Genomic DNA, 17,900 nt, shown 5'->3' with positions numbered 1-17,900 from the left:
TGAAAAATTTGCAAATTTCTAAGTTTCAATTTCTCTACTTCTATAATACATAGTAATACCTCCAAAAATAGTTATTACTTTACATTCCCCATATGTCTACTTCATGTTTGGATCATTTTGGGAATGCCATTTTATTTTTTGAGGATTTTACAAGGCTTAGAAGTTTAGAAGCAAATCTTGAAATTTTTCTGAAATGTTCAAAAATCCACTTTTTAAGGACCAGTTCAGGTCTGAAGTCACTTTGTGAGGCTTACATAATAGAAACCACCCCATTCCAGAAACGACACCCCTCAAGGTATTCAAAACTGATTTTACAAACTTTGTTAACCGTTTAGGTGTTCCACAAGAGTTATTGACAAATGGAGATTAAATTTAAGAATTAAAATTTTTGGGCAAATTTTCCAATTTAATCCATTTTTTCCAGTAACAAAGCAAGGGTTAACAGCAAAACAAAACTCAATATTTATTGCCCTGATTCTGTAGTTTGCAGAAACACCCCATATGTGGTCAAAAACTACTGTACGGGTACACGGTAGGGCGAAGAGGGAAAGGAGCGCCGTGTGGTTTTTGGAAGGCAGATTTTGCTGGACTGGTTTATTCACACCATGTGCCATTTGAAGCTACCCTGATGCACCCCTAGAGTAGAAACTCCATAAAAGTGTCCCCATCTAAGAAACTACACCCCTCAAAGTATTCAAAACTGGTTTTACAAATTTTGTTAACCCGTTAGGTGTTCCACAAGAGATATTGGCAAATGGAGATGAAATTTAGGAATTTCAATTTTTTGTCAAATTTTCCATTTTAATCCACTTTTTCCAGTAACAAAGCAAGGGTTAACAGCCAAAGAAAACTCAATATTTTTTTCTTTAATTCTGTAGTTTGCATAAACATCCCATATGTTGTCACAAACTACTGTATGGGCACACGGTATGGCGTAGAGGGAAAGGAGAACTGTGTGGTTTTTGGAAGGCAGATTTTGCTGGACTGGTTCATTTACACCATGTCCCATTTGAAGCCCCCCTGATGCACCCCTAGAGTAGAAACACCATAAAAGTTACCCCATCTAAGAAAATACATCCCTCAAGGTATTCAAAACTGATTTTACAAACTTTGTTAACCCTTTAGGTGTTCCACAAGAGTTATTGGCAAATGGAGATGAAATTTAAGAATTAAAATTTTTGGGCAAATTTTCCATTTTAATCCATTCTTTCCAGTAACAAAGCAAGGGTTAACAGCCAAACAAAACTCAATATTTATTGCCCTGATTCTGTAGTTTGCAGAAACACCCCATATGTTGTCATAAACTACTGTACGGGCACACGGTAGGGCGTAGAGGGAAAGGTGCGCCGTGTGGTTTTTGGAAGGCAGATTTTGCTGGACTGGTTCATTTACACCATGTCCCATTTGAAGCCCCCCTGATGCACACCTAGAGTATAAACGCCATAAAAGTGACCCCATTTTGGAAACTACGCGGATAAGGTGGCAGTTTTGTTGGGATTATTTTTAGAGTACATATGATTTTTGGTTGCTCTATATTACATTTTTGTGAGGCAAGATTAGCAAAAATAGAAATTCTGAAATTTCATCTCCATTTGCCATAAACTGTTGAGGAACACCTAAAGGGTTAATAAAGTTTGTAAAATCAGTTTTAAATGCCTTGAGGGGTGTAGTTTCTTAGATGGGGACACTTTATGGAGTTTCTACTCTAGGGGTGCATCAGGGGTTCTTCAAATGGGACATGGTGGCAAAAAAAAAGGCCATCAAAATCTGCCTTCCAGAAACCATACGGCGTTCCTTTCCTTCTGTGTCGTTTGGTCATACAGCAGTTTACGACCACATATGGGGTGTTACTGTAAACTGCAGAATCAGGTTGATAAATATTAAGTTTTGTTTGGCTGTTAACCCTTGCTTTGTTACTGAAAAAAACTGTTTAGAAATGGAAAAGTTGCCAAAAAATAGCTGTTTTGGCACAGTTTTTAATATTTTTTTTGGACTGTGTTCATCTGAGGGGTTAGGTCTAGGGGTATATTTACAGCGCAGATTCTTACGGCGATAGCTAATATGTCTACTTTTTTAATTTATTTAGGTTTTACCCTATATTATCCTTTTATAAAAAAAAACTAAAACATTTTAGTATCTCCATAGTCTAAGAGTCCGTTTTTTTTAGTTTTTTTTTAGCCTATTATCTTACTTAGGGCTCATTTTTTTGCGGGATGAGAGGATGGTTTTATTGGCACTATTTTGGGGGCATATGACTTTTTGATCGCTTGCTATTACAATATTTGTGATGAAAGGTGACAAAAAAATACCTTTTTTAGCACCGTTTTTTTTTTTTTTTTTACTGTGTTCATCTTAGGGGTTAGGTCATGCGGTATTTTTATGGAGAAGATTCTTATGGACGGGGCGATACCTAATTTGTCTACTTTTGTATTCATTTTAGTTTTACAAAAAAAATATTTTTTTTTTAAATATTTTTCGTTTTTGTGTCTCAAGTCTGAGTACCATAGTTTTTTTTTCCGATTGTCAGTGGCTAAATGGAATTAAAATTGGGGAAGGGGATTATAAATTTAGTACTCCATGGAAGTGTGGTACTCTTGAAGCAACCAATAATGCAGAGACACGGATGATCTGTGCAGGTGTCACACTGAGCGGTGGTGTCCTTCCGTATCCCCCTCCTGTGACGCACTCTGCCCCGAGGTACTCCGGCCTGCTCTTTCCCGTTCAGAAAAGGACCTTGAGGACTGCCTCATAGAATTTCCCTGTGTTGTCAGTGCTCCAGGATTGCACAAAAGGGTTTTGCGCATGGCATTATATGGCTTGAGGACTTGATCAGAGAGATCAACTCCTCCCGTATACCGATTGTATTTGACGATACAATCGGGCTTGAGGACCGTTGCCGCGGTACCTCGCACAGGGACAGGGGTGATGCCGTTACCGTGATCTGTGGACAGTACAAGGACATCCCTCTTGTCCTTATATCTGACCAGGAACAGGTTTCCACTGATAAGGGCACGGGTCTCACCCCTGCGGATATCTGGAGGGGGTGGGAAGGGAGGCTGCGTTGATTTTTCCGCACTGTCCCACAAGCGGACGTAGATCTGGCGGCGAGGGACTGGAACAAGGGGATACTAGTATAAAAGTTATCCACGTACAGGTGGTAACCCTTATCTAGCAGTGGGTGCATAAGGTCCCACACAAGTTTCCCGCTAACACCCAGAGTGGGGGGACATTCTGGGGGTTTAATACGGGAATCTCGCCCCTCGTACACACGAAACTTGTAAGTGTACCCTGAGGTACTCTTACAAAGTTTGTACAACTTCACGCCATACCTCGCCCGCTTAGAGGGAACATACTGGCGGAAAATGAGTCTCCCCTTGAAAGCAATGAGAGACTATCAACCGCGACCTCCCTTCCAGGTACATTGGCCCCGAAGTGATCAATGACCGGCCTGATTTTGTACAGGCGGTCATAGGCAGGATCACCTTGGGGGGGACATGCTACATTATCTGCATAATGCAGGCATTTCCGGATGGACTCAAAAAAGGGACGTGTCATTGCGGTACTGTAAAGTGGGTCTGGTAGAGGACGTCCCCACTCCAGTAATGCCTGACACAGTTTTTTTTTTACTAGGCCCATGTGCAGCACGAGGCCCCAAAACGTCCTCATCTCGGCTGCACTGACCGGAGTCCAGCCACCGGCCGTAGCCAAAAAGGAGCCCTGGTATTGAGCAATAAACTGTTGGGTGAACACGTTCGTTTGCTCCACCATCAGATTCCCAAAGTGGTCACTGAAAAAAAGACTAAAATAGTCATATTCAGTGAAGCCCACTGTGGGAATCTGGATTTCTACTTGGCCAACAAAATCAGGAATCGCAGGCTCAAAATCCTCTGGGGTACACCATGCAAGTTCACCGGTTGGGGGCTCCGGTTGACTTAACTGGTGGGCTGGAAAACTAGTACGAGCCCCAGAGCTTCTCGTACTAGTCTGGGCCACAGAGTCCCTAGCATGGCGGTCCCCTTGCTCCGCCTGGCGGCATCTCCTTCGCTTTGGGTGCTCATCACCATCGATAGATGATGAGGAGGCTGCATATGACAAAAGGAAAACGACCCCATATTATCCTGACTGGGGCTCTCGGAGTCGGAGGCAAGCTGGGCGTATGCCTCCTCGGCCGAGATCATCCAGAGGGCCATAGGGAAGTGTGTGTGCGTGTGTGGAAATCTCTATTTAGTGTGCGTGTGTGTGTGGGGAACGGGTGTTCGCGGACTTATCCCTAAAACTAACAGGAAAAAAAACAAAATAAAAAAGGCCCAAAAATGTGAAAATAAAATAAAAAATTCTAACTCGCTGATCAGCTGTCCGAAGCTGATCAGAGGTGGGGTGTGCGATGCGCTAACAGTGGCCGGACGCTAAGAGTGCCGTCCACAGTCAGCGTACGCAGAAAATAAAACTTAAAAAAATCTAATTGCGCCCCAAAAAATTTGTGGGGGGGACAGAGGGGCAAGCTGCAGCACCCCTGGGGGGGTCTAGGGTCACACAGCTGTGCTTTTCATGTATATCCCTGCCTATCCTAACCTGTCCCTTATCTTTCCCTAAATACCTTTTAGTGCCAGATGGCACTGTGGAGGGTCAGAAGGGGGTGCTGGGCACAGATGGGGGGTTGCTGGGCACAGATCCGATTGCAGCCTCCTCTCTCCTCGCTCCCGGACACAGAAAGGAGTAGGAGAGGAGAGCTGAAATAATTTTAACCTCCTGCCACGTCATGTGTCCCCAAGAGGTTAAGCAATTTGGCCTCCCTTTCAGCCACAGAAAAAACATTACACCATTTTGCTTTGATTGTGAGAGTCTAAAAGCATTAATATCCAGTAATCATCAGATTTTTTCATGTGAATGATACGCCTGTCATTACATAAGAAAGCAAACATACAGAATGCCATTCTCACCAGTGTGCCTGATGACCCAGTTCTTTCTAGCTCCACCCCCTACTGAGATTATTGGTCATCATGGCTGGTGTCATCATCAGCAACAGCCTTCCACAAGCAACACTACCTCCATTTGTTCTTCCTCCTCCTCCAGTGACAGCTCCTTAGCCTCATCCCCCACTTCCTCCTCCATGGGACTTTCTAAGAGTGGGTCCCCAACAGTTACAGGGTGACCAACAAGATGAGTAAGACGTTCTTCTGGCATCCCTTGTTGCATATGTGCAAGCGTCTGATCTAAAATAAATATCAGGGGGATGACATCAGTTATGCCTTTTGCTTACTAACAAATATGGTGGCCTCTTCAAAGTCCCTGAGCACAAGACACTCTTCCACTGTCTGACCTCAAAACAACATGAGCTCCCTGCTGTGGGGGTCTGGTGCATGACAAAATCTCCATCATATGCAAGGTGAGATTCCAGCAAGTTCTAAAGTCACAGATTAAGTGATTCAATGGCAGACCATTCTGCTGCAAGTCCAGGAGGACATTCCTTGACACATCAGAATGGCAGAAATATGAGGACAGTCTCCGAAATATGGCCAGCACCCTCTGCAAGCCACTGTACTTTTTCAAAAATTGTTGAACGACTAAATTAATCATGTGTGCCATGCAGGGGTCTTGTGCTATTTTAATGAAATGCAGGGTGACCATGATGTTCCTGTTGTTGTCACTGACCATCTTGTCCAGTTGGAGTTGTTGGGGAGGCAGCCAGTGGGATGTTTGCTGTTTTATTCACTTTAGCAAGTGATTGGCTTGCCCAGGTAGATCAGCTCAACCATGCCATGGCAACATTTCTCTTTACTCATATGATAGGAGGGATGGGTAGTGAAAATGATGCTCTGGATGTCCATGGAGGACGTGGAGGAAGCAGATACATGCCTGGTGTGGGAACAAGACCAAAACAAACGTGGAAGTGTCAATAGGACCTGGCCTTCTTGCTATGGTGCTGCCTCACTGCTGCCATGCAAAACAATGACCCAATGGACATTGGAAAACAAAAGACATCTGCTGTCCCTACCCATAACAGCGCTCCAGGTGTTCACTGTAGCCATATCTTGCCACCCACTGATAATTTCAAGGAGCAGTCCACATTCTCTGCCAGCTGAGAGTAGAATGCAGGGATGGCTTTTTTGGAGAAATAATGGTGGCTAGCTATTTTCCAGCTAGGCTGAGTGCACGCCATAAGCTCCTTAAAGGCAGCAGAATTTACTAAGTGGTATGGCAGTGACTACACCACCAGCAATTTTCAAAACTGGAGTTAAGCTTGGATTGCTGATCCAGTGGATTGCTAGGCATGTAAAGTTGCTGAAATTTCTGACCACACATTCCATTATTGATGGCTGATGATGGAGCAGAGTAGGATGAGGAGTAGTAGTTTGACTGAGATAAGCAGTAAGTGATGATGAAGATCACAAGGACACTGTATTGCATTGGGATGTGGCTTGGGTGCTGGAAAGAAGACTGAGAGGAGGGGAATACTCTTTTACATTTGCTAATAGCCACTTCTATTTTGCCACAGTAACTAGTGATGCTGATTCATATCATTCAATAGAGCTGTGGTACCTACCATATGTCTGTGTTAGAATGCCCCCAGCTTATTTAAATCCTGCAGATCTTACACACAACTATGCTTTTGTCTTCTGGCTGGTTGAGAAAAATAAAAGCCAAATGGGAGATACTGTCACTGCCGGCCCTGGGAGAGATCTTAGAAGTTCAAATAGACGGCAGACTCAGGAGTCTATTTGACAGATCTCTTGTTTTCATTGCTGTTGACAGGTTTCCACCCCTTCACAAATGCTGCTCATTATCAGTCTGGTGGCTCTTTATATATTCCGCCTCTCACTTGTTTCCTTGCGGCTGATAGCTCTTCTGTGGAGTGCTCTGTTTGTGTGGTGGTTCTCCACTTCCAGTTACATCTCAAGCTAAGTCCTTTCCCTTTTCTTGGTGTGTCTGTCCTGACTAGGCCTCAGGGAGACACTAGCACCTTCAGTTTGGAAGGAGCCGGTTGCCTCTTTCCCTGTTCCCTAAGCTGAGGGTTTGGTGCAGTGTTTCAGCAGTCTCAGGTTCCTGTGCATGTGCATTTCTACTATTGAGATTTGCACATGTTGTTAGCAGCTTAGGGAGAGTATCAGGGAATGCTAGGAGGTGACCTCTTTATTCCCTAGGGTTGGGGCCTAGCCTGTTGTTGTTTAGTTGTGGTTCCCTTTAGTTGTCTTTTCTTCCCCGTACTTCCCGTGACAGATACTCTCACAGAGCTGGCGTTAGTTAAAGTTGGCTTAGGTCTGGAATGTTTTGAGCCTGCACTCATAAAATCAGTGATGACCATATTCAAAGTAAATCTCACCCTGGCAGTTTTTTTTGGTTCAGACTGTGTCATTGTGGGTGCTTTGGACCCACTCCTTATTCCTTGTTCTGTATTTGCCCCGAGTGCTACTGTCACTATCATTGCCACTACTGCCACCAATGTGGCTACAAGTTTCACTACTACCACCACCAACAGCGACATAGCTATGCATGGGGTTCCCTGCCTCACCCTAAACCTTTTTGTCCTCGTAGTCCAAACTCTGACTGTTCTTACACAAGTCATCAACAGGGAGACTATCTTGAGTATCGTCCATAGCACATAAAAACATAGAACGGCAGAAAAAGACCACCCACCTGGTCCATCTAGTCAGCCCTTATATTATTTATTTTTTATCTTATGATAGATACTATAGGCTGGATGGCTGCTGCCGCTATTGCTGTTTGCGCTGTTACCCACTTTCTGACTCTCGGATGACGAGACATGGGTCTTCTATTTTGCACTCTTCTGTTTTCCAAATATTTTATTATGAGGCCTTAAAATGAAAAGTAATATTTATCCTATAAATGAAAAGTCATAGGTTTGGTACGCAGATTATTAAATGGTACTAGCAAAATTGCAAATGTGTTTTCTATTATTTAAAGACAGAGTCACAATTAAATATCTCAAATTTTCTACAAAAACAATGCACACTGGTATTGATAATTTACATTGGTAATAATGCAATTTTTGCATTAAGATGTTTTTGAACTATCTATTAAATAGCACAGGAATTACAATTAGTTGTGTCTCAATGTGTGACTTTTCCCCGCTCACGCAAGGTCATCATTTTCTACGCCTGTTTTAGGCATAGAAAATGGTCTAAATGTAAGCCCGCTAGGAAGCTGGCTCACATTTAGACTGGCGCTGGATGCACTGAAGTTATGTAGAGGCCTGCGCCTCTTCATGACTTTGGCGGATCCACCGCCAAATATATGAGTCATTAAGACCAGCGTCTCAAACATCTTTCTTAAAAAATGACTCCCAAGACTCCTTGTGTTTATTTATTTTTTTAAAGCTATCCGTCTGTTGATATATATAGAAAAAAATTAGTTTCTTATTCTTGCATAGGATTTTGTAATGTAGAACTAACTAACTATATTAACCACAGTTCTTCTTTCGAAGCTTTCACTGATCAAATTCTCTAAAATCTACGCAATTATATAATTGGATTCTCTACCTATAGTTTCCCTCTCACACTACAATGCCAGACACAACCTTCAAAGTCAGAAGCTGAGCAATTTCCAGGCCAATTAGAGCACTTTAACCACCTCCGGACCGCTGTACGCACAGACGCGTCCTGGAGGTGGTTGATTCATTCCTCCTGGACGCGCCGGCGCGTCCTCTCGCGAGACGCGAGATTTCCTGTGAACGCGCGCACACAGGCGCGCGCGCTCACAGGAACGGAAGGTAAGAGAGTTGATCTCCAGCCTGCCAGCGGCGATCGTTCGCTGGCAGGCTGGAGATGTGTTTTTTTTAACCCCTAACAGGTATATTAGACGCTGTTTTGATAACAGCGTCTAATATACCTGCTACCTGGTCCTCTGGTGGTCCCATTTGTTTGGATCGACCACCAGAGGACACAGGTAGCTCAGTAAAGTCCCACCAAGCACCACTACACTACACTACACTACACCCCCCCCCGTCACTTATTAACCCCTTATTAGCCCCTGATCACCCCTAATCACCCCTGATCACCCCATATAGACTCCCTGATCACCCCCCTGTCATTGATTACCCCCCTGTCATTGATCAACCCCCTGTAAAGCTCCATTCAGATGTCCGCATGATTTTTACGGATCCACTGATAGATGGATCGGATCCGCAAAACGCATCCGGACGTCTGAATGAAGCCTTACAGGGGCATGATCAATGACTGTGGTTATCACCCCATATAGACTCCCTGATCACCCCCCTGTCATTGATCACCCCCCTGTCATTGATTACCCCCCTGTAAAGCTCCATTCAGACGTCCGCATGATTTTTACGGATCCACTGATAGATGGATCGGATCCGCAAAACGCATCCGGACGTCTGAATGAAGCCTTACAGGGGCATGATCAATGACTGTGGTTATCACCCCATATAGACTCCCTGATCACCCCCCTGTCATTGATTACCCCCCTGTAAAGCTCCATTCAGACGTCCGCATGATTTTTACGGATCCACTGATAGATGGATTGGATCCGCAAAACGCATCCGGACGTCTGAATGAAGCCTTACAGGGGCATGATCAATGACTGTGGTGATCACCCCATATAGACTCCCTGATCACCCCCCTGTCATTGATTACCCCCCTGTCATTGATCACCCCCCTGTAAAGCTCCATTCAGACGTCCGCATGATTTTTACGGATCCACTGATAGATGGATCGGATCCGCAAAACGCATCCGGACGTCTGAATGAAGCCTTACAGGGGCATGATCAATGACTGTGGTTATCACCCCATATAGACTCCCTGATCACCCCCCTGTCATTGATTACCCCCCTGTAAAGCTCCATTCAGACGTCCGCATGATTTTTACGGATCCACTGATAGATGGATCGGATCCGCAAAACGCATCCGGACGTCTGAATGAAGCCTTACAGGGGCATGATCAATGACTGTGGTGATCACCCCATATAGACTCCCTGATCACCCCCCTGTCATTGATTACCCCCCTGTCATTGATCACCCCCCTGTAAAGCTCCATTCAGACGTCCGCATGATTTTTACTGATCCACTGATAGATGGATCGGATCCGCAAAACGCATCCGGACGTCTGAATGAAGCCTTACACGGGCGTGATCAATGACTGTGGTTATCACCCCATATAGACTCTCTGATCACCCCCCTGTCATTGATCACCACCCCTGTCATTGATCACCCCCCCTGTCATTGATCACCCCCCCTGTCATTGATCACCCCCCTGTCATTGATCACCCCCCTGTCATTGATCAACCCCTGTCATTGATCACCCCCCTGTCATTGATCAACCCCCCTGTCATTGATCACCCCCCCTGTCATTGATCACCCCCTGTCATTGATCACCCCCCTGTCATTGATCACCCCCCTGTCATTGATCACCCCCCTGTCATTGATCAACCCCCCTGTCATTGATCACCCCCCTGTCATTGATCACCCCCCTGTCATTGATCACCCCTCTGTAAGGCTCCATTCAGACATTTTTTTGGCCCAAGTTAGCGGAATTATTATTTTTTTTTCTTACAAAGTCTCATATTCCACTAACTTGTGACAAAAAATTAAATCTCACATGAACTCACCATACCCCTCACGGAATGTGTTTTGGGGTGTCTTTTTACATATACCCATGCTGGGTGAGAGAAATATCTTGGCAAAAGACAACTTTTCCCATTTTTTTATACAAAGTTGGCATTTGACCAAGATATTTATCTCACCCAGCATGGGTATATGTAAAATGACACCCCAAAACACATTCCCCAACTTCTACTGAATACGGAGATACCAGATGTGTGACACTTTTTTGCAGCCTAGGTGGGCAAAGGGGCCCACATTCCAAAGAGCACCTTTCGGATTTCACTGGTCAGTTTTTACAGAATTTGATTTCAAACTCCTTACCACACATTTGGGCCCCTAGAATGCCAGGGCAGTATAACTACCCCACAAGTGACCCCATTTTGGAAAGAAGAGACCCCAAGGTATTTCGTGATGGGCATAGTGAGTTCATGGAAGTTTTTATTTTTTGTCACAAGTTAGTGGAATATGAGACTTTGTAAGAAAAAAAAAATAATAAATAAAAATCATCATTTTCCGCTAACTTGTGACAAAAAATAAAAAGTTCTATGAACTCACTATGCCCATCAGCGAATACCTTAGGGTGTGTACTTTCCGAAATGGGGTCATTTGTGGGGTGTTTGTACTGTCTGGGCATTGTAGAACCTCAGGAAACATGACAGGTGCTCAGAAAGTCAGAGCTGCTTCAAAAAGCGGAAATTCACATTTTTGTACCATAGTTTGTAAACGCTATAACTTTTACCCAAACCATTTTTTTTTTACTTAAACATTTTTTTTTTTATCAAAGACATGTAGGACAATAAATTTAGAGCAAAATTTATATATGGATGTCATTTTTTTTGCAAAATTTTACAACTGAAAGTGAAAAATGTCATTTTTTTGCAAAAAAATCGTTAAATTTCGATTAATAACAAAAAAAGTAAAAATGTCAGCAGCAATGAAATACCACCAAATGAAAGCTCTATTAGTGAGAAGAAAAGGAGGTAAAATTCATTTGGGTGGTAAGTTGCATGACCGAGCAATAAATGGTGAAAGTAGTGTAGGTCAGAAGTGTAAAAAGTGGCCTGGTCTTTCAGGGTGTTTAAGCACTGGGGGCTGAGGTGGTTAAATTCAGGGTGAATTTATTAATATCTGAATCAAATTTCCTGACCGATTCATTCAAAAAAATTGCTCATATCTAGGCCTTATGCCTCATGTCTGCCTTTCTGTTTACAATTATATGTTTGGTTCCTGAGCTTACCACTGTCTCAACACCACAGTAGCCGGTATCATAGTATCTGAGACTACTTTGATGACTTTATGATTTCCTGGAGCAAAATATAGATTCCTTTGCAGGGGTTAAAGAATAAACACTAGGGAATACCTCAGACTTCCACACTTTAGTTTAGCCACAGTCATTTAGATGGCAGCTTCGAGGGTCCATTCACCACCTGTGCAGAAATTAGATCAGCTAAGAAAATAGGATAGTGGGTAAATCTGGACTTTTTTTCCATCCTTTAATGCAGACTCGGAACGGATTGGACAATAACTGACACTTACTGTACATCCATCAATTCAGGTCTATGGGGGGGAAAAACAGATACGTTTTATTGATTTTTATTTAACTTTTGGGCGGACTAGAGTAACAGAGAACTGAAACGCTGATGTGACCTCAGCCTAAGACTTTATTTTTTATATAGTGTAGATAAAGTTGCTTTATTTAGAATTTTTGAAACACTGAAAAAACAAAAAAGACTGTTTGTGGCAAAGGAGAACAAAACCTTTCAACTGATCAAGAAAAATGATCTAAATGCTTTTGTCAGCTCACAATAGATCATCCCTTTCTATTCAATTGTCTGTGAGGGAGGTTTTGCTTTGCGTTCTTTTGGCACCCACCAGTTGTTATTCAGTATCTGAAGATACTTTCTTTCTAGGTCTCATGAAAATGTATAACTTTGCTGAAAAGAAAAAACATTACAGTCCAATATTTCTCCTAGAGCAAAAAAAGCAAATATTTCTTTTTTCTATGTCCTAAATCTAAAGCAGGCAATTTACTAAGCAATAAATATTAAAATCCTGTAGTGTGCGTATTTATACTTAACCTAGCAGTCAGGCACACAGTGACGTAAGTGTATATTTGATTTGTGTGCATTATTGCCTTCATGTAATTTATTTCTATTTGTGTAGATTGCCTGCTGATTTCCCTTTTGCTTGTTGTGTTGCATATTTATCTGTACCCTGAAACATAGTGTTTTCGCAGATTTTGGATGATTTCCATATTTTGCCACTGTTACCAACTATTTTACACCTTTACATAGAGAGTTTTATCTCAGCTTGATAGAAAACCATGTGCACTGACCCCAGATGCTTTGCATTAACAAAGTACTGCAGCTCCTATATTATCTTTATAAGATTTTTGATAAATGTTTAATGTACTAATGCATTTTCAAGAATACATTTGGCAATATATTATTTCACCATCTAGATTATAAAAATACTTTGTTAATAATAATAAATATAAGGATAGATGGGAAAAAAGGGTAGAGATGTAATTTAATCTGTGAAGATAATGGTTTAACCCCTTAGTGACCACCCATACGCCTTTTTACGGCAGTCACTAAGGGGCCTTAGTGCAGTGGGAAGCAGGGACTCGGCTTTCATATGTAGTGATGGACGAACATTGGCCTAGACGGTTCGCGAACGCGATCAAATGTTCGCAAACCGCATATTCGTGGCGGGCCCCATTCACTTTAATGGCAGACGAACCTGAAAAATCTTCAGCTCATATTAGCAGCCACCAAATACTTAATAGAAGTGTACAAATAGTCCCACAACATGGACAGTGACATACTAGAGGGGGATCAATGACAGAAATTCCAACAAAAAATATGTATCTTAATCAGGGGACACTTTTATACGTCTTAAATGGAAATTCTCTGAAATGTGCCCAGTTGGAGCCTAGAAATTTTTTATTTTAGTCCATGGGAGTACGGGTCTTAAAAATTAGGCATTCACCTGACATAAAAGAAATTGTGATTATGTGGCTCGAGGTACATTATGCGGTCAATGGATAAAAATTTTACTGTAGGCCACTGGACTACAGGCCCCAAACATTACGCATTCATTAGACAGAAAAGATCAAGTGATTATGTGGCCAGAGGTATATTACACAGTAAATAGATATCAATTTTACTGCAGGCCAGTACAAATAAAGGTCAAATACATATGTTTAAAAGAACTAAAAATATAAAATTGGATTAAAAACATGGCTAAAAAAATCCCCCCTCCTGAAAAAAACCCTAATGATAATAGTTGAAATGCGATAACACGTGGTCTTCACCGGTGTTGAATTCCTCCGAGGCCGCAAGAACAAGTAAGTATGCGGCTTGAGGTAGATTACACGGTCATTGGATATAAATTTTACAGCAGGCCAGTGTACTACAGGCCCCAAAAATTATGCATTCAGCGTACATAAAAGAACAAGTAAGTATGTGGCTGGAGGTAGATTACATGGTCATTGGATATCAATTTTCCAGGAGGCCAGTGGACTACAGGCCCCAAAAATTATGCATTCAGCGTACATAAAAGAACAAGTAAGTATGTGGCTAGAGATAGATTACATGGTTTTAGAAAGTATAAAAATGGTATATCACACCGCTGCTTCAATCTATTTTTTGGGGGGCAACTGGTATATCACACCAGTAGAAATTATTTGTTCCAAAAGCATTTGTCCAAATCGCAAACAAATGCTGCACTACCCAACTGCACTATATAAAAAGTATATTATTGGTATATAACACCTCTGCTTCAATCAGTTTTTTTGGGGGGCAACTGATATATCACACCAGTAGAAATTATTTGATCCAATGGTGTTTGTCAATATCTGTAGCTGTGGTAACGCAGCAAAACCGCAAACAAATGCTGCACTATCTAAATGCACTATATAGAAAGTATATTATTGGTATATCGCACCCCTGCTTCAATCAGTTTTTTTGGGGGGGAACTAGTATATCACAGCAGTAGAAATTATTTGTTCCAATAGCGTTTGGCACTCTGTATAGCTGCAGTATCGCAGCAGAACCGCACAAAACTGCTGCACAATACAATTGCACTATAATATAGTTTCTATGTTAGAAAGTATATTATAAGTATATCACACCCCTCTATATGTCACACTTATTGATTGCACACCTATACCAGTCCTTAAAATGACTTTTGTGGTCCTATTAGCTAGCTTTTGGTGTCCCTAACAGTCTGTCCCTGCTCCACACAGCAACCTCTCCCTACACTGGCAAAAGACTGAATGTAAAATGGCAGCCAGATCGGGTTTATTTATAACGTAGGGGGTATGTTGATATGCTGAAACGTCTCAATTGGCTGTCCTGTACCACCTGATGTATGTGTAATGGGTCAAAGTGCTTCACAATGTAAAAGAATATGGTGCCGGCGGACATCGCAATATGTTCGACCCTTTCGGCAAACCACGAACTAGCAAAGTTCGCTGCAAAAAGACCTCAGGGAGAACCACAAGGCCATCTCTACTCATATGTGAGCTGCAGCAATGCTCTAACAGTCCGGATCGGCAGGAGTGCCGATTTCGGCTGTTTAACACTTTACATGCCGCCAGCCGCATGTGAAGTGCTGACAGAGGGAGCGGACTCCCTCTGTCTCCCATCGGCACCCCACAAATCTTATCGCAGGGTGCCAATGTGTGTGAAGGCTGCCTGGGGTCTAAAGTAGGCCCCAGAGAGGCGCAGACTGCTGGACAATATCAGAGTAGCATTGCCATTAAAATGCAATGCACTATAGGAATAGCACGTTGCATTTTATAAGCAATCAAAATGCTGTCTGTTATAGTCCCCTTGTGGTACTATTTAGTGGTAAAAAAAGAAAAAAAAATCTCATTTATTAAACAAATAAAAACATACAAAAAATTACACTTTTTTTCCATTGAAAATACGCTTTTCAATGAAAAAAAAAAGTGAATTTTTTTTCTTCCCCATATGTTTGGTATTGTCGCGTCTGTAACGACCCGCACTACATAATTATCATGTAAATTATCTTCTATGGTGCTAATTTATTCTTAGTTGCCACTGAAAAAAAATAATAACAAGCGATCAAAAAGTGCCATTTAATCCAAAATGATATAGCAAGTATATCGTGGCTCACCCGTACCCGGTCTGTGGTCAAGGTGCTCTGTTTTTAGATGATTCACCCTATCATCCAAAAAATAGCATTGAAATGTATAAAGTAAAAACAGGCACTCACCATCTGGTCTAGATAATACAATGTCATATTTAATATATAATAAACTCCACAACTCCACAACTCCACGTAAATAAAAATAAAAAAGTTATAGGTCTTTGGAAGTGGTTTACACAAATTCACAAATTGACAGTTATGCAACCCTGTTATATAGCAAATAAATATTCCAGCAAAAAGGGATGCTTGAAAACAAAAACGTTTTATTGAATATACCTTTTTCATAAAAAAGGAAGTGCCGGAGTGCTGCCCCTAGTGAGAGAGGGGGAGCGCGTCTCAACACACATTGCTCTAAGTCTGCTCAGATGTTACAGGGTGGGCTCCTGATGATACCTCACGTAGAAACACGTAGAGCCAGACACACCAGGTGTCTGTAACTTTATTCAGAGCAGGGCATGAATTATTATTAGCCAGCAGATCAGACGTTTTAGTGTGTGGCTTGCAACAGCTGCTGAGTGTTTGAGCAACGTGTGTTCCCCCCCGTGTATTGGATTGTACAGTGGCAGAGAGTTTTGGTGGCTATGTGCATGGGGGACACTTACTGCTACATTGTTGCAATCCACACTTGTGTTATGAATAAGTGACATGGCCTATCATTTTTATTAGGACCACAGTTCACTCTTTTCAGCAATTGTGGTCAGGGGTGGAACTCAGAGAGCTTTTGCTTTGCTGTGTTTTACACACGGTGACTCTCTGATTGTTTTCTTCCCCTGCCCTATATGTTTTGCTATCCTTTCCCCCTTTCCTTTATTATGAAAAATATATGTTCAATAAAATTTTGTTTTCAAGCATCCCTTTTTGCTGGAATATTTCTTTGGAAGTGACAATGCAAAAACATTATTTTCTTAAAAAACAAAAAGGGGTTTTATTGCAAAAAAGTAGTAAAACGTAAAAAACATATATGTATTTGGTATCACTGTAATCGTACAGACCCAGAGAATAAAGCTATTATGTTATGTATGACAAAAAATGAACGCCGTAAAATGTATAACGTAAAAACGCTGTGGCAGTATTGCTGTTTTTCCCATCTCTCTCCCAAAAAGAGTTCATTAAAGTTAATCAGAGAGTTATGTGTACCCCAAAATAGAGCCATTAAAAACTACAAATTGTCCCGCAAAAAACAAGCCCTCAAAAAGCTATATAGACAGAAAAATAAAAGTTATAGCTCTTGGAACGCGACAAGGAAAAAAGGAAGAAAAACGCTTGGTCCGTAAGGCCCAGAACAGTCTGGTCACTCAGTTTTTGTCCCGTTGACTCTTTTAATTTATTTATTTCTTTATCTAACCGATGTGATCATTCTATGTGGTATCAGATTGTCCCCATTCAAATGAATAGTGCATCTTCAGTTATTATTTATATTGTATTTTGCATTATTTAACCCCTTCAGGACTCTACCATTTTTTCACCTTAAGGACTTGGCCATTTTTTGCAAATCTGACCAGTGTCACTTTAAGTGCTGATAACTTTAAAACGCTTTGACTTATCCAGGCCGTTCTGAGATTGTTTTTTCGTCACATATTGTACTTCATGACACTGTTAAAATTGGGTCAAAAAAGTTAATTTTTTTGCATAGAAAAATACCATATTTACCAAACATTTTGAAAAATTTGCAAATTTCAAAGTTTCAGTTTCTCTACTTCTGTAATACATAGTAATACCCCCAAAAATTGTGATTACTTTACATTCCCCATATGTCTACTTCATGTTTGTAGCATTTTGGGAATGATATTCTATTTTTTGGGGATGTTACAAGGCTTAGAAGTTTAGAAGCAAATCTTAAAACAAAAACCCAATTTTTAGGGACCACTACAGGTCTGAAGTCACTTTGCGAGGCTTACATAATAGAAACCGCCCAAAAATGACCCCATTCTATAAACTACACCCCTCAAGGTATTCAAAACTGATTTTACAAACTTCGTTAACCCTTTAGGTGTTGCACAAGAGTTATTGGCAAATGGGGATGAAATTTGAGAATTTCATTTTTTTGCCTAATTTTCCATTTTAACCCATTTTTTCCACTAACAAAGCAAGGGTTAACAGCCAAACAAGACTGTATCTTTATTGCCCTGACTCTGCCGTTTACAG

Source organism: Bufo bufo, chromosome 1 (assembly GCF_905171765.1).
Source record: "Bufo bufo chromosome 1, aBufBuf1.1, whole genome shotgun sequence".
Classification (NCBI taxonomy): Eukaryota; Metazoa; Chordata; class Amphibia; order Anura; family Bufonidae; genus Bufo; species Bufo bufo.
This window is presented reverse-complemented; position numbering follows the sequence as displayed.